Source organism: Centropristis striata, chromosome 6 (assembly GCF_030273125.1).
Source record: "Centropristis striata isolate RG_2023a ecotype Rhode Island chromosome 6, C.striata_1.0, whole genome shotgun sequence".
NCBI classification, from domain to species: Eukaryota; Metazoa; Chordata; class Actinopteri; order Perciformes; family Serranidae; genus Centropristis; species Centropristis striata.
In genome coordinates this window covers 18,903,987-18,920,293 of record NC_081522.1, presented here as the reverse complement: position 1 = coordinate 18,920,293, position 16,307 = coordinate 18,903,987, and the positions used below count along the sequence as shown (strand labels likewise).

Here is a 16,307-nt window from a genome sequence, read left to right as displayed (position 1 = left end):
ACTTTTCCAGGTTTTTCATGACCGTATGAACCCTGCATTTTATATCTCTTTTTGTCCTTTCAGGTCCCTTTGTGGTTGTTTTGTGTCTCTTTTCTGTCCCTATTTGTCTGTTTGTAGTCATTTTGTTTTTTTTTCTGTGGTTGTTTTCTGTCTCTTTGTAGTCATTGTGTTTCTCTTTGAGGTTGTTTTGTTGCTTTTTGTGTCACTTTGTACCGCTTTTGTTTCTCTATGGTCATTTTGAGTGTCTTTATAGTTGTTTTGTTTTTCTTTGTGGTCATTTTGCATCTCTTCCTGGTTAGTACATGTCTCTTAAAGTAACATTTGTAGGTGAAGCCCAACGAGGCCCCTTGACTGTTTGGGCCCCTGGGCCTGTGCCTGCTAGGCCAATTCTGTAAACCATCTGTGGGTGTTGAATCCTGTTGATAACCATGACAAAAATGGTTAAAAGCAAAAAAAAAAAAAAAATAGTAACAGCGAAAGCATCTTACAAACAGGCTCCAAGAAACTCCATTCTTGTAATCCAAATTACCAGCTAAAGCACATTTTCTTCAACCTGGAATTTAATTTTGAGGTTGTTGTGTTTGAACGTACGTCTAATATGATTTATTACTTGTAATTATGATGTAATTTGCAGGTGCAGATGGCATTTTATAATAGAAAAGGCAAACTATGCGTGAGCGGGGACTGGGAAGACTGGAGCTACACAGACAAATGAGGCAAAGCAGTCGCTGTTGCTCACATGTGTCACTTCAAATTCAAAGGATGAGAGCCAGTTTAGCATAGTTCCATCAGTTCGCTATTGATTCTTTAAATTACAGCCCTGGATCTGAATGGCTGAATGGACGAGCAAACAAATGACTGGGGACATCAATAGTTTCATCGCTGTGGCTAAGAGTCCAGTGATGGAGGACGGAGGATCACAGACAGCCAGGCAACAACAAAGACACATAGAGATTAGATTGATGTCACACATGTCACAGAGCAACTGTACAGAGAAAGCCATGCCAAAATCTGAGGGGAAAATATTGGATCACAGGCTCTGTCATCCCTCACTCTCCACTTATTCTCTCTCTCTCTCTCTCTTTCTCTCTCACACACACACACACACACACACACACACACACACACACACACACACACACACACACACACACACACACACACACACACACACACACACACACACACACACACACACACACACACACACACACACACACACACACACACACACACACACACACACACACACAGAGAAGGAAAACACAGACATTTCTGTCACCTCCCCCGGGCGAGCAAGTGAATGGTCCCTTGATACTGAGATCTGAGGATCAAAGTCAACAGGGCAGCCATGTGTGTCAGATTTAAAAAAAAGGGAAAAAAAGTGCGGGTGGCTATGCTATCATGGAAGCTACGGTGCATGCAAGAGCTGCAGGATGGATAGAAAAACAAAAGAGAGACACAGGAAGGATGAGTGAATGTGAGAGGGATGAAGCATAAGCCATGTTATTCTCTGCAATGGAGAAGACTAAAAGAGGAATGTAGAGGAGACAGACAGAAAGAAAGCACAGTGCCAGCAAACCCCCCTGAGTCTTTCAGCCTCTTTTGTTGCTAATTAACACAACACGGGGAAAGGATAACCTTTTTAGCAGCAGCGTGCACCAAACAGCCCACGGAGAGTGAAGCGATAACAGGTAAGGCGATGAGGCAGCAACGTGAGGAGCTAAAAGCATATGACAATCAAGGAAATGAGAGAACATGGCTTTTCTCCATCTGACAGACAAAATATTCAGAGCAGTTGACAACAATGACTATATTTGGAGCATATACCTAGGTGTTTTAAAAGCTTTACAAATAGTGAATCACACCATAACATTCTAAAGTTAAGTTTTTGGAAATTTCACCATATTTCTTTTTCCACAACTATTTTGTTAGAATCACAAACCAGTGAAATACCCCAACACAATGTAAACTCTTTTTAACCCAATTCATGAATGACTTTGAATTTCTTTCATCCCTGTCTCCCTGTCCTGTCCACCTCTTTGTCATATTGTATGTGTGTTTAAATATAAGTGTTATAAATGTTTGGACGGGTTGATGGCTAATTTTGTTGTCCTACCTGTAACTCTGTGCAATGAAAACCAAGGTGATTCTGATTCTGACATTCGTCAAATCTTCATCTTCCTTAATATCGTACTAGAAGAGGCCAACTTTCAGTTAGATATAGTGGTCTAAACTTTTAGAACTCTTTTTCTCATTTGGTACAGAATATCAATAATTTTGATTTAGAATTTTGATTTAGTTGGAAAGTCAAATTATAATGCCTGGTTTTATAATTTCTGTCAATAATAAATTATGTATTTTTGGCAATTTTCTCTTCAGATGGTGAATCTAGGACATTGTTGTTTTTTTAAAACAACCTTTCAGACTTCTTTTGTGCATCTTACTTTCCATTATTAATTATATCTCATTTATATTATTTGAACATTAGTTAAATAAATAAATACAAACTCAATATAAGATGCAGGAAGGATATAGGAGAGAGCCATATAGAGATCACATGAGATAACATATGGGTGAAGGAGAGGTAAGGTATGGGTGGGGTAATGGCTGGAGAGAAGGAGACGTGGCTCCAACTGTCAGTGAGCAGAAGGGGAGGAGACAGCACAGCTTGGCTACTGGCTTGCACACAAAACCAGTCAGCTCGTCGTCCATTCATACTTGTGACATGTGGACACATTAACGCATGATGCACACACGCTGTACACACACGCCACTGATCACGGCAAGCCACCTCCATCCATCCATATGTCGGTCAGTGAGCCAGTAGGGCAGAATCTGTGTTTTCTGCCAGGAACAGAGGGTAGTCAAGCTGGTGTGTATGCATGGCATGTGTGTATCTTTTGTGTACGTGCTTACACATGCATGTAAATGTTGAGGCGTTTAGTTGTTGCAGAGCGCTGTATGTCAGTCTTTGTAACCGGGAGGCAAGGACATCGGTTTCAAGGGCAAACACTCACACACAAACATACTCACAGAGACATTGGTCACAAAGAGCCTGTCCCAAAGTGTGTGTTCATGTGTGTGTAGGCCATGGCCACTACCTTCAAGATGATATAAACATGTGTTCCTGGAAAAACCTGCTTAGAGAGATGGAATTAGCAATATTTGTAGAGGCAGCATGTGCGTTAGGTAGCTCTGTTATCTCCCACTACTGAGCTAGTCCCACTGAGAGCAAAACTAAATAAAATCATATTTGTATGATTCTATTCCAGTCAAAGTCATTGAGCTGAAAAAAGTAATCTCTTTCTTACTTTCATCCTTCTTTTTATCGCTTTCCTCTCCACCCTGTGGACCTCTAAATGTACAAACACATGTGCGCACACACACAAACACACAGTCAGCAACACAGCAGGTTTTTCTGATAATCACTGTATCAGTCATCCTTTGTGAAGAGGAGGTAAATTCCCCACACGGGGGAGTTTGATCAATGCCAGAGACATGTAAATCGATCAGGACATAGTCTCTGCGAGCTCACTAGTCCTTATCCTTTATCCATCTCCCACCCTTTCAAATCTTCCTCATTACCCCTTCCCACCCAAGACCAATCCTCCTCCTCTTCCTCCTTCTCTCATATCCTTCATTTATTCTCCGTTTCTCCCATTTTATGTCTCTAATCATGTCTATGATGTGTGACTGTGCTGCTGACAGATCCATCAGGCTGCCACTTAGACCAGTGGCAGGACACATCATTTCACACTAACAGACACGTCCCTGGATAACCTTGGTCGTAATAGAGTCTAATGGCAGAGGTCTTCCACACACTGAGGTCAAAGGGTATAATCATGAACCTCTTCAAACATACTGCATGGGCTGATAGGTGGGTTTCGCTGAGTTGTACGGGTTTGGGAGAGGGTAGAAGGTGTGTGTTTGTGTGTATAGCAGTATGTGAATGGCTGTGCATGTGCAGAATGAGTGATTTATCAGTGACGGCCAGGCAGCGGTTCCTTTGGCAGCCATGTTTTTGTCTGAAGTGTCTTTTTGTCAACTGGTCCATTCCGTCACTCACTTCCTAAGCGAGGCATATTTCATACCAGAGGATTGGAAAGGTGACCTTGGAGATGTGAAATGTGGATTAATGAACTGGTTTTCACAGACTAGAGAAAGTGTGCGCAGAACTCAGTGTAATGATTAGATCTGAAGGTCATCTATATCAGTTATAAAAGTGTAAATCTAATAACCTACAGCCGCCTAAATTTGCATGTGAGGTAGATGGAATTGTTTCCAATGTGCAGCATGGGAAGATGCTCCAAAGGACACTGGAGAAAATGTGTATTAAATGCCATCTGCTGCCTCATCTTGCAGAAAGTGGATTTTCCTTTTTTGCTGCCAACCTTAAATTAAAATACCTATGATGGAAATTTGGCTGATTAAATGTTGCAGTCAATTTGGCTGTCTAACTGGATAAGACCAGAGCACTCCTTTCAAAATTAAAGAACATATGAAAGAATGTTGGTGTAGATTGTGAGTATTATTTTAAGGAAACATTGAGTTTCCTTTGCTATGTAAAGTAGAGAAATGTGGAAAAAGAAAAACCACTAAAAACATTGGACAATTGATGGATCATAATAGGAGTAAAACATAAATGAACTACAACGCTGGTTTAATATTTTTTGTGAAAGCAAGTTTAACAAAGAAAGTGAGTAATGAATGAGTAATGAAGATTATTTAGTGCAATAATTCAGGCGGACAGCACTGATTACCTGACAGTGATTCACACACTCAACTAATTATCTCCACATATGAATACACGGCCTATTCATTGACACATGAGCCTGGTCAATAGTTAGCCCGGCAGATGAGTCAATACTAGACAGACAACAGGTCAGTAGGTACGACTGGTCAACTGAAACAACCAAAATTAGCTTGTAAATAAGTTAAAAATAGCTTTAATAATGTAATCAGGGAGTACTTTTTGCTTCCGTACCGTTAATTAGCTATTACATTGAGCTTGCGTCTTTGACACATAAAAGGCACACTCTTGTGTTGTGATGGTACTGTGTATGAATACTAATTTACCCTAATAATGGCAAGCCATATGTGCAATATTATACAGTGCTTGTATGTATTTACACATATGCTTTTGCTTTGTGGGCATACACAGTGTGTTTATGTGCAAAGGAGGGAAAAAGAGAGAGAGAGAGAGTATGTTCTTGGGAGAATGTTAGCACAACAGAGTCATTAGCAAACAACCCCCACAGGGATGCAGATGAAGGAGCTGATGAAGTTAAGTGTCTTGCTTTAGATGTTCAACACATTGACCGCAAAAACCCAAGTATACATCATGATCCATCCCAAACTCATTAACTCTGCCAAGTTTCAGCTAATTTCCCTGTTTATTTACAACAGCTAAAGTGGTAAATGTATACCTGCTTCACAAATTTATGTAGCCTTTTGTGTACTGTTCAAGACTTGAAGCTAGTTAACAGCCTAATTAAGAGATAAAGAAATGTGTTGAATGCAGGAAAGTGGGTGTAACGCTAGTGATTACATGTACAGTAAAGCCAATAGACTGTAAAATAATTGCCACCAGGGAGTCACCCATTGGTTTGTGAACTGCCATTTTGAAGCCTAAAGTTTGGCAGTTTGGCTGTTGCCATCTTAGCTTTTGGCTAAATTATGAGCTAGCACCAGAGCTGGCTAGCTAGCTTCGTTAGAAAGTTGCAAAAATGAACAGCAGACTCCTTAGCGTGTCTTTTTTTCAATTAACTTTCATAAACTGAAAACACAATGTCAAATGGTCAAAGTTCTAAGATGAAAACATGGACAACACCCAAACTGGCTAACACAGTGATTGCGACCAGTCAATCACAAGGCAGCCAGGTCCTAAAGCATACCAATTATCATCTAGTTTAGTCTAAATGAGAATAATTTCCAACAAGAACATCATGCTTAATTGATGAAGACTTTGAACTAGCAAATAAGACTATAAAATCTTAATGAAAATGTGTACTGAGTATATAAATCAAGTGAGATGTTGAATAATTTTCTCATAGATTTCTATACAATCCGACCCTTCAGATCTTCAAATCTGTGGAGTCAGCAAGGCACTTCTGCTTTGGCTTCACTATTCAGGCCTGGAAGGTAACATTAAGTATAACCCAGAGCTAAACATTTAAAAAAATTGGATTTTTTTTCCCCAGATAGAGAGTTGTAGTGATTCAAGAGACACTGTCATTATACAGAGAGTGCTCAATACGAAAAACCTATTAATGTGATTTACGGAATAGCAAAACATAAATGTGACGTATCATTTAAGTACTCCTTTTCTTGATTACAAGAAAAAAATGAATTCTGAGGAACATTTGGTAGCTGTTTACTTTGGTATCTGTAAATCCCACTTTGAGATCAGTGTATGATGATAAATGCAGATTTCTTGGGCATCATTAGCAGATGTATGCTTAGCTCATGCATTTAATGCCTTCAGATTGGGACCGACTGTGTGTACATAGTCTGTGTGTGTGTGTGTGTGTGTGTGTGTGTGTGTGTGTGTGTGTAACTGGGCCAGTAAGTAGCACCGTTGGCAGTGCTCTTTGTGGCCTGCTTGTCCACAAGCTGTGATTTACCCCACAACCCTGCCTGTCTGATGTGAGACTATTACAGACCACATCCTGCAGAGAGAGGACAGACAGAACCTTAAGGCAAGTTATGAGTGAGTGTGTGTGTGTGTGTGTGTGTGTGTGTGTGTGTGTGTGTGTGTGTGTGTGTGTGTGTGTCTTTGTTGCCTCTGAGCAACTAGACAATGGTCATGGAGCTGTCATTCATGGTGTCATTAGGTGTGACTTGCACACAGAGTCACACACACAGAAACACAAACGTATGTGGCAGGCACAATGATGGTATGGTATATGAATAGACATATCACTGCATTGCTGTTGCCAGTGAGATGACAGTTGTCACAACATGTGACATACTTCATTGTCCATCATTTATCCTATTGCCAAGTTCTGGTACACAGAGAGAGAGAGAGAGAGTGAGAGAGTGAGAGAGAGAGAGAGAGAAAGAGAGAGAGAGAGACAGACAGACAGACAGACAGAGACATGACATGTTTCTGTGGTCTTTTCTACAAGCTCCACAAAACTGTACCAACAAAGCTACTTGGTATGTATCAGTGCATTTATCAGTGTTAATGAAGATAAGGGCAAAGTGCTGCAGGTTGATGTCTCACATTAAGTCAGGGCACAGGCCAATATAAAGTAGATTAAAATCCCTCAGAATCACATAATGTTGAGATGCAGGGCATTGTGTCTTTAAATGGAAGCAACATGATATAAAAACAGATGACAAGGACAGATTTGGAAGTAAATACATTACGGTTCACCTCTTCAGGGAACATGATGTACCTATTCAATTAGGAGTCCCTACTCGAACAAGACGGATAAAAGATGGTCACAATACCCAGTGGCTGACAAGAAACACGCAAAAATACACTCAAGTGGGTCCACAGGTAATATAAGGAGGTAAGAAATCCCAGTGCAAAACAAAGAAATAAACAGACATAAAAAAAGAACTAAACTTTGAAGGGGAACTTTGCTGATCTCCCCATGAAAGCATCACTCCACTTAAGGGTAATAGAAGTGGATGAAATGTGCCCTTCGCTCACAAACCAAAAGCAAAAAACCAAAGAAACGACAAATAAAAAAGCGAAGAAGCTTTCTCATCTATCTGACAACACAGCGGCTTCTGCCTTTGAAGAAAAGAAACAAATGCCATCGGTTTAGACATCTGTCTGTCTCCTGTCGAGCTCAATGGGGGATCCTGCTACATCTTGTGTTTTGCTATCCTCCATTTCATTATTTTGTCTGCACTCCATCTCTGTTTTATCTCGATAAGACATATGAGAGGTAAAATCAGTCAAACAACCCTGCGTGTGTTTGATGAGCTTTGTCACCACAGTGAGCAGCAGCACTAACGGTTTAACATGTCTCTCTCCAGGATGTGTTAGATCCCAAACTACCAGGCAAAACTGTGTAAAACTCAATGTTTGGTGTCTTCACTCAATGGTATTTAGCATGGAACATAATTTGAGGCAGGTAGGGCTTCAAGCTGACATTTCTTCACAATCCCCAAACATCTTTTGCCCTGTAGGTAAAATCTATTCCCCATTTCCGTTTCAGCAAAGTCTCATCAACACTCAATGAAGACTGGGAAAAAAGTGGATACCCATTGATTTGGGAGTGGTGATTGGGAAGCAAATTAGGGTCGAGAATGCTGAGTGACCTTCTTATTGACTGATAACAGACAAAGAGCTTTGTAAGGTCTTACAGGTTCAGAGAAATCCATGTTATTATTTAGGTTCTTACAGAATGCTATGAGGGAAAAGGGGAGAAACATTCAATGTGACGACAGGAAGAGTGTAAAGAGGGAGAATGTTTGGTCAGTACTGTATATAAAACAAGCATCACTGGAATGGGGTTTGTATATTGGCTATCAGCAATTGGCTGAGTACATTTCCAGTTGATATTTTTGTCATTGAAAGTTGTTAAACTTTCTTTGAAGAACGAGTGAGAATGTGGAGATAGGTCTGGCTTTGTGGGATTACTCACTGACAGACTGGAGGCTAGAGGCTAGCAACAGAAGAGAGACAACAAGGAAAAGCAGTGTGGAGAGCCTGCATATTTTTACTCCAACTCTCTTGACCAAACCACAACTGGCAGTTATTAGAACAGTGGAAAGAATAACCAAGATGTTTTTTGGTTTGGAGTTTAATTTTGTTTCTGTAGAGACAATTAAGCTAGCTTAGTTCAGTGAAAGAAAGAAACTTGAATTTATGAGGTGTATGGCTGTACTTTTCTGTTTCATAAGGAAAATAGGTGTAAGATTATTTCCTTTCTCGGTTTTAACATAACGTCCAGCCATACACTGGACATAGTGTCCATAGACTTTCTCATGATTTTATTCTGTAACTTAGGTTTAATCTACATTCAAAAAGTCTTCTAAATTTGATGGAACCCAAATGAAGGAATCAAACTACATTCTTGAATTTTTTTAATTGCACAAATTGACCAAAAATTTGAATGAAAACGTACACCAACAGACAGAAATGAACGAAAGAAGCAGCAAACGTTCGACAGGGGAACAGTTATTCTACCGTCTTTCTGTGCAGTCAGCCTGTTAGGATCAAACTGTGTGCTAAGCCGTGGCTTCTGGCTCAGCACCATATAAAGCTGATGGATCAACACGCAGGGGCACAACATATGAAACCCATTTATTTTAAGGGTTGTCTGCGTTTGTCTCTGCACAGACACGTGCACACAAACACGCACACAACCACGTATGCACACGACAAGAAGTTAAACGTGTGCGTGTTGGAGGCATTTCTCTATCCAACCCACTCGCGGCACAACAGAGACGGGAGTGAACGGCCAATCTATAATCATTAGAGGGGAAGAGTAGAGATGGCGGCGAAAGAAAGCTACAGTGCTGTCAGCGAGGTGTCGGGATAACAAGATTAGACCTTGTATGATTCATCTGTGGCCGTGGCATTCTGCTCCTCACCCGCCCACCACAATCCCTGTCGTTTGGTGTACTCAACCTTTATACCTTGCTTTTCTCTGCCTTTTTAGTTCCAAATAGTTTTTTTAGATGCTGTGCATTCAAAACTCAGATCAAACAGTACTAATCTTATTAATGAGAAAAAAAAAAGTTATTGATCGTTATCCATGTCCTTATATTTCAGGCCATATTAGGTGATGCAGCTGTCTACCCGGTCTGTGGCCCTTTCTGGTTGTTCTCCACTCTTACATGCGGTGTCCTTAGCGCTTCAATTATTTGCTTCAGGGGGCAATTATACTGCTGGCTTCTCCATCTCCAAACTCTCTTTCTGTCTCTCACGCACTCATTTTTCTCATCTGAAATGTTATGACTGACATCAAGGACAGAGTCAGCAAACCACAAGTAACCTCACCTCCCTAAAAAACCCATCAAAAACCTTGTAGCCATGTAGCGATATCTACTTCACAAGACATCCATCCGAAGTGTTCTAACTTCACGTTCACCATCCTTTCTCTATCCCTCCCCACACACACTCTTCCCTTCCCTCTATCTCATTTCATCCTGCACTCTACCCCTCCTCTCCCTCTCTTCCTTTCTCTCCCTGGGCTTGGGGACAGTAGAGTGACTTTGAAGTTGTGCTGCTTCAGGAGGAGAGAGAGTCACTCTGGCTAATTAGTTGTCCTTATCCCAATAGCAGCAGCAGCCGCCACCAGCTCACTGGCTCAGAGGGAGAAACAGAGCAGGCATCAACAGCAACTACCAACTGCTGCATGCTAAAGATACCCTTCTCCCTCTGCTAGTTGTTCGCGCTAGCGGCTAGCAACAATTTAACTCACCCCGAGACTAAACTGCGGATTAGTGAAGTTGCACCACTCAGCATAATGATAGGTAATACAGTATGAAATATGGTGCAGAAAATCCCCTGCTTTCAGGGAAAGCTTGTCAGACCATAGTTGACTGCAGTGGCAAGATTCTACCCTATTTTATCCACCATGTTATTGTCATCAATATGACCATTAGTTTTACCGTAGGTTCCTGGAAGCATTGCAATAACAGACTCATGGCTGTCCAGTGCACAAGGGAATTGCACTATGCTCTTGAGGCCAAGAAGAAATAGCTTGTGCTTTAGCCATGAAATGAAAGTCACAGAAGTGCAGAAAAAAGATAAAGTAATAAGCACTTATAATGAAAGTAACGAAAGGATCATTGCAAACAGCACTGCAAAGGTGAGTTACACTGGGTTGCATTCAAATTAGCAATCCATGTTAAACAGCTTTATTGGTGAGACTCGATATTCTAACTCATCACTTTTTTGGGGGGTCAGATTTGTAATTTTCATAATAATAGTTCCTAATTTAAATATGGTTTCTTTTTCAGTGTTCGTTTTAATTTATTAACACAACTCTGGTACAGTATCCCTTTATTTAGACCAAGTGGCAATGCGGAAGTTAGTCTATGGTCTCAATTGTTAGTTTTTTCTTTAATACAGCATGATATTAATCTTGCAAGTCATGGTAACATTAAGAATTAAATGAACGATAAAGCAGAATTGTTTTAGGGTGTTCTTCCTGTGATTGAAAAGTCACTACAGCTCATTTTCTTTTGTTTGAACTTTGACCTGAGAGTGTGTCTTCAATTCACTAAAGTTAATTACAACAATTTAGCCACTTAAAAATGTCTTGTTCAGATTTCGCTTGAACTAAGGAGTTTGCAGCTCATTTTGAAGTAGAGATACACCTTACTAACTAAGCTAGTAAGCTAGCATTAGCTGATAGCATCCTCTTCCCAGGCTACACCTTCTTGTACAAATATGCCAAACTCAAAGCTATTTAGACAATTAACATTTTGCCTTCTTTTTTGACCAATTAAAAGATTAAATTGTAGAAATACGTTCATATTTAAACATACTTGATCAACTTCTCTGGCTTATACTATAATTCCACATTGCTGTGTGAATATTATTTTTCTTTCTGTGTTGTATTTTTAAGAGCTTGCAAGCTCCTTTTGGTGAAGGATGTCTACATGTCTGCTCTACGAATAATTCATCATTAAGATCTCACTGTGACCATGTGTATGGTGAAAATGTGGTCATACCATATGTGTTGAATGTCACATTAATAGTTCAAGAACAAAACACACTCACTCCTGACAGGAAATATGAGTCAAAACGTGGTGTACCTACTAAGGCGCCTGTGTTATCTTGTCTCAGCAGGGTTTCACACAGCATGTCCATCTCTCTCTCCTGAGCCCTGCTCTCTTTTGCCCTTTCTCTCTCTCAAGCCCACAGCCCCACGGCACAGAGACATGGCAGCCAGCAAGAGAGAGAAAGAGAGGGCTGGCTGGGTTTCAGAAACATTAACTACTCCCTAGAGAAACACACACACAGACACACTCCCATACATACAGTTTTTGTTCTGGGGTTCTCTTTGTATCGGATCGCCACGCTCCATTCTGTTTGGCCTCTGTGCCAATGACTGCTGACATACTGTCATATGTGCACATAACTGTGTATTCTCTTTCTGTCTGTTTCTCTCTCATCATTTGAAATGTGACAGGCAGCCGCTTCCCACTGACGGGAGACTCTTATCACGATTCAGTCCAATGTTAGGTTTTCTACTTCGGAGTAAAAATAAAATAAAACATTGGGCTCTGCGTGCTCTTTGAAGTCAAGGCTCATTTCCTGGTAACATACTGACATAAAGTTCATAGATGAATTCATTATCCATGACAATTCAATGTCTTTCTGGCCCATAGTGTCACCGCCTGTGGGGCTCTGGACTGAAGAGTTCAACATTAGTTATACAAAGTTCAACACACAGTGAGTGGAGAAAAGATCTCTCTGCCAGATATTCTGAGACAATTAATTCAACCCGTCTCCTCATCTCCACAGACCCCTGACACCAAAGGCCAGTTGGGGGAAGGACAGACGTAGACGGGTGACGTGTGTCATGGTGGATGTGTTCGTGCACATACATATGAATATGAGTGATGACACATGTACACACATTCTTATGAACTCTTTTGTGCATGTGTACCGGTCTGTGTCTGCATGCATGTGTGTCGTCAGCAGTGTTACACACGCACACATGCACACACACCTGTCCAGGAGAGTCAGATTCTCCCCTAATGGCACCACAGGGACCAAGGACATTAGCATATTAAAAGGTGACATTTCAGAGTCTGAGTCTTGCAGTAGAGTGCAGCGCGATCATTCTGACAGTATGACAGCCACACAGGCAGGCCGGAGAACAGACACATAGGACTGTACAATGGGAATATGGGAAAGCGGCTGAATTTCCGAAAACGCCTGTCTAGCCACTGTAGGGGACCGAAATCTAGAGGGAACTTCACCATTGACCACACCAACAGTATGGCCTATGTCTCATGTGGGCATGTCTCATAAATGACTGTATACAGGTGAAAAGTACATATACACAGAGGCCTCAAGTTGCATTATATGAGAAACAAATGAACAAATCAATATGTGCATGGCACATAAACACACAGGAATGCGGACACAAAAGCAATACTGTATGTTCACATTATATTTATTAGATTTCCAAACTACTGAATTTTGCTTGTGTTACATGCAACAAGTCCTCCAAACCACATGAACAGATAGGTCTTTTGTTCTTACCCTCTCACCTTACTACCCTTTTATACGACCAACAGGAGCGTCTTACATAAGTATTATCAACACATCCTCATACTTACACATAATGATCGGCATTTTAATCACTTCCTTAAGGTTGTGAAATGGTTGCAGTTTGGTAAGGTTTAGGCAACAAAAGGAGAAAAAGTACATGGTTACGTTAAGTAAATTAAGGTTTTTACCAAGGATATAATAGTTCTGGATTTTTCATTCGTTTTAGTTTTTTAGCTTTCATTGTGAATTTTTGTTTTCAAATTCAGTAAGTTTTAATTTGTTTTTTGAGTGAGTTTGCTACTTTTAGTTTAGTTTTTATTTTTTTTAAATGCTTAGTTTTAGTTTAGTTTTTATTAGTTTTAGTGTTAGTTTTAGTTCTCTTTCATAATATTTATTTGCTAACCTTGGTTGTTACAGAAGTTCGCGATGTTGTAACGGCTTGCGTTACAACATTGCACACACGAACGGTCCACGGTTGTAAAAAAAATTTCAATAAAAAAAAAAATTGAAGTTGTAAAACCACTGACCTTAGGTTTAGGGCAAAAAACTTCTGGTAAGGCATTATAAAAGACAGTTTAAACAGTAAATGAATGTATGTAAATTCGGGAAGTAAAGTAGCTACAAGGGTCACGTGACTGCCACAAGTTTTACATAGCTCGTTTTCCGCTGCCTGTACACACAACCTAAATAAATGTTTTTTGACGGGAGAACAGGCTGGTTTGTTTAACCCATCCAACACCGCTCCCAATTATCTGAAGTGGAACTTGTCATTCTTTTTATTCCATAACTACGCTTTCACCTTTGCTTTTACACTCCATAGAGTCACTTCTGCCTTGGCCATACTCACTTCGGCCATTAGAGGGCACTGTTAACTACAAACATAACATAATTGGTTGTTTTAACCCTTAATAGGGCACTGATTGAAATACTTGCAAATTCTAAATTTCAAGAACATTGGAGGATATTACATACTGCCAGAATGTGTAAAAAAAAAACATACAAAATAATATTTTGAGAAAAAAGTTTACAAGATTAAAGTGGCAAATATATGAGAAAAAAATGCACAGATTTATGAGATTTAAAGTGGTGAATCTGGGAGAAAAAAGTTGCTTTTTTCCCACTTTTTTCTCATAAATCTGCAACTTTTTTCGCGCAGATTTGCCACTTTAAATCTCTTAAATCTGCAACATTTTTTCTCATAGATTTGCCACTTTAATCTAGTAAATTTGCAACTTTTTTCTCAAAATATTACCTGAAGTTACCAAATATAGTTCTTTGCCTGATAAAGGGTTAAGCTGCTGTACAATCGACCGATTATTTTCGTGGGAGGATGCCGATTTGTGTATATGACAAAAATGCAGTTTTAAAAACAAATTTTCATGTGAAATGATGGTGATTTTTGGCATCCACTTCCAAATTTAGAAAACCTGCATTTCTTTCTGAGGGACTCCTAGCTTCCACATAATTCAGTCCCTACTGGCACATGCAGGAACACACACACCAGGGGCCAGCAGATGTGAGAAGAGTGACAATGGCGTAGTTCAGTAATTGGCTCTGAACTGCAGCTTCAGCAAAAGCCTTGGTCCTGTCGGAAACCTGTCAGTGTTTGGCATCTGTAACTATCATTTTCCACTGCAGGACAGCACAATGTGAAACACCTGGGTTGGGACATTATCCAGCTACCTTCCTCTCTGCTGTCACATATTACAACGGTTCCAGCAACTACTTCTGCTACAACTAATAATACTTCTGTCAGTGCTGAGGCAACCGAATTGACCCGTCTTTCCCTTGTGAAAATATTAGAATTCACATTGAGCCAAATACAAAATAGGAAGAGAGCGACTTCAGGAGCAAAACAGCAAAGAGGTAGAAAAAGTCAGGGAGACACTGACACAGCAAGGAGCTGATTAATACCGACTGTTTATCAAACAGCAATATTTTAGCACCGAGCTTTTCATCTTAAGTCTAATGATGCTGCTTCCAAAGTGATGCAAAACGGAGGGAATTTCCATTTGCAAATAACCTTTACTGTGAGCAAACCCATCCGCTTCCTGCTTTCCAGCTCATGAGCAAACAATTACAGTAGTCACTCCTCTCTGTGTGTGTCCTGTGAAAGACAATTTTGAGGTTGTAGCAACTTGTCGTCCTCCATCTTCCTGCTTTCTTCGGTTTCTTTACAACTATTCCATCAACCCAAGGGCCAATTTTGCAGCATGCCAATTTTGCACGGGTACTGAACAGAGCTGCCCAGCAGGAGCCCTGGGACGTAATAAGGAAAAAAAAAAAACCCAAATGTAGCCTTCAAAATGAGGCTGTGTGGATAACAGCAAAATTATAAATAGGACTGTTTCACTCAGACACTTTTGAAGCATTTTGAAATGAGGATGAAGTAATTATAGTTGCAGAAACCTGCTTTATTGTTGTGTTACCTCAAGATTTCTTCGAGGCTCTGACTGCTGGCAAGAGACTGCTTCAGTTTAATATTAAAAGGATGAAAATCAGTTACCTTAAAAGACACACTGTTCTAATCTAACTCAGATTCCACGTTTCATAAGGTTTATTATGATATAAATAACTCATATACAAACATTATTGCAAAATCAGCCAGAAATGTCAAACCAACTCGAGCAGTCTTCTAATTTTTTGCTTTTAAAATTCTAGCTAGCAGTAAGCCCAAAAGAGTTGTCCCTTTCAGGGACATCACTTTTCAGTTACAGTCCAACTGTCAGTGTTGCTTCAGTCAGCCTAGCTGCTGCATATTAAGATGTTGGGCAGCACCCCAGCTTTTACATTTTAACGGAGACAATGTGGTTGTTGAAAACCAGACAAATAATACATTGTCTCCTTCAATAAAAACAACAGATAAACTACTATCCAGATTCCAAAAAAGTTTGGACAAAAAGAAAAGGGAAAACAAAACAGAATGCCATGTTATGTTCAAACTGATAAACTTATATATATATAAATGTATTTTGAATATGATGCAATCCGTTTATGTTTATGGTTCACACAGCATCCCAACAAAACAAACACTTGTGTCTCCTTCGAAAAAGAGACTAAGGTTCAGGACAGTCCTAATTACAAGCAGCAAATACAAAAACTATCC

At 40.0% G+C, this 16,307-nt stretch overlaps 1 protein-coding gene across 2 annotated transcripts in view; it reads right to left on the bottom strand.

Moving 5' to 3' along the window:
* Window positions 1-16,307, bottom strand: part of brsk2a (BR serine/threonine kinase 2a) — a 190,883-nt gene that overhangs the window by 66,635 nt on the left and 107,941 nt on the right. The window lies entirely within an intron of this gene.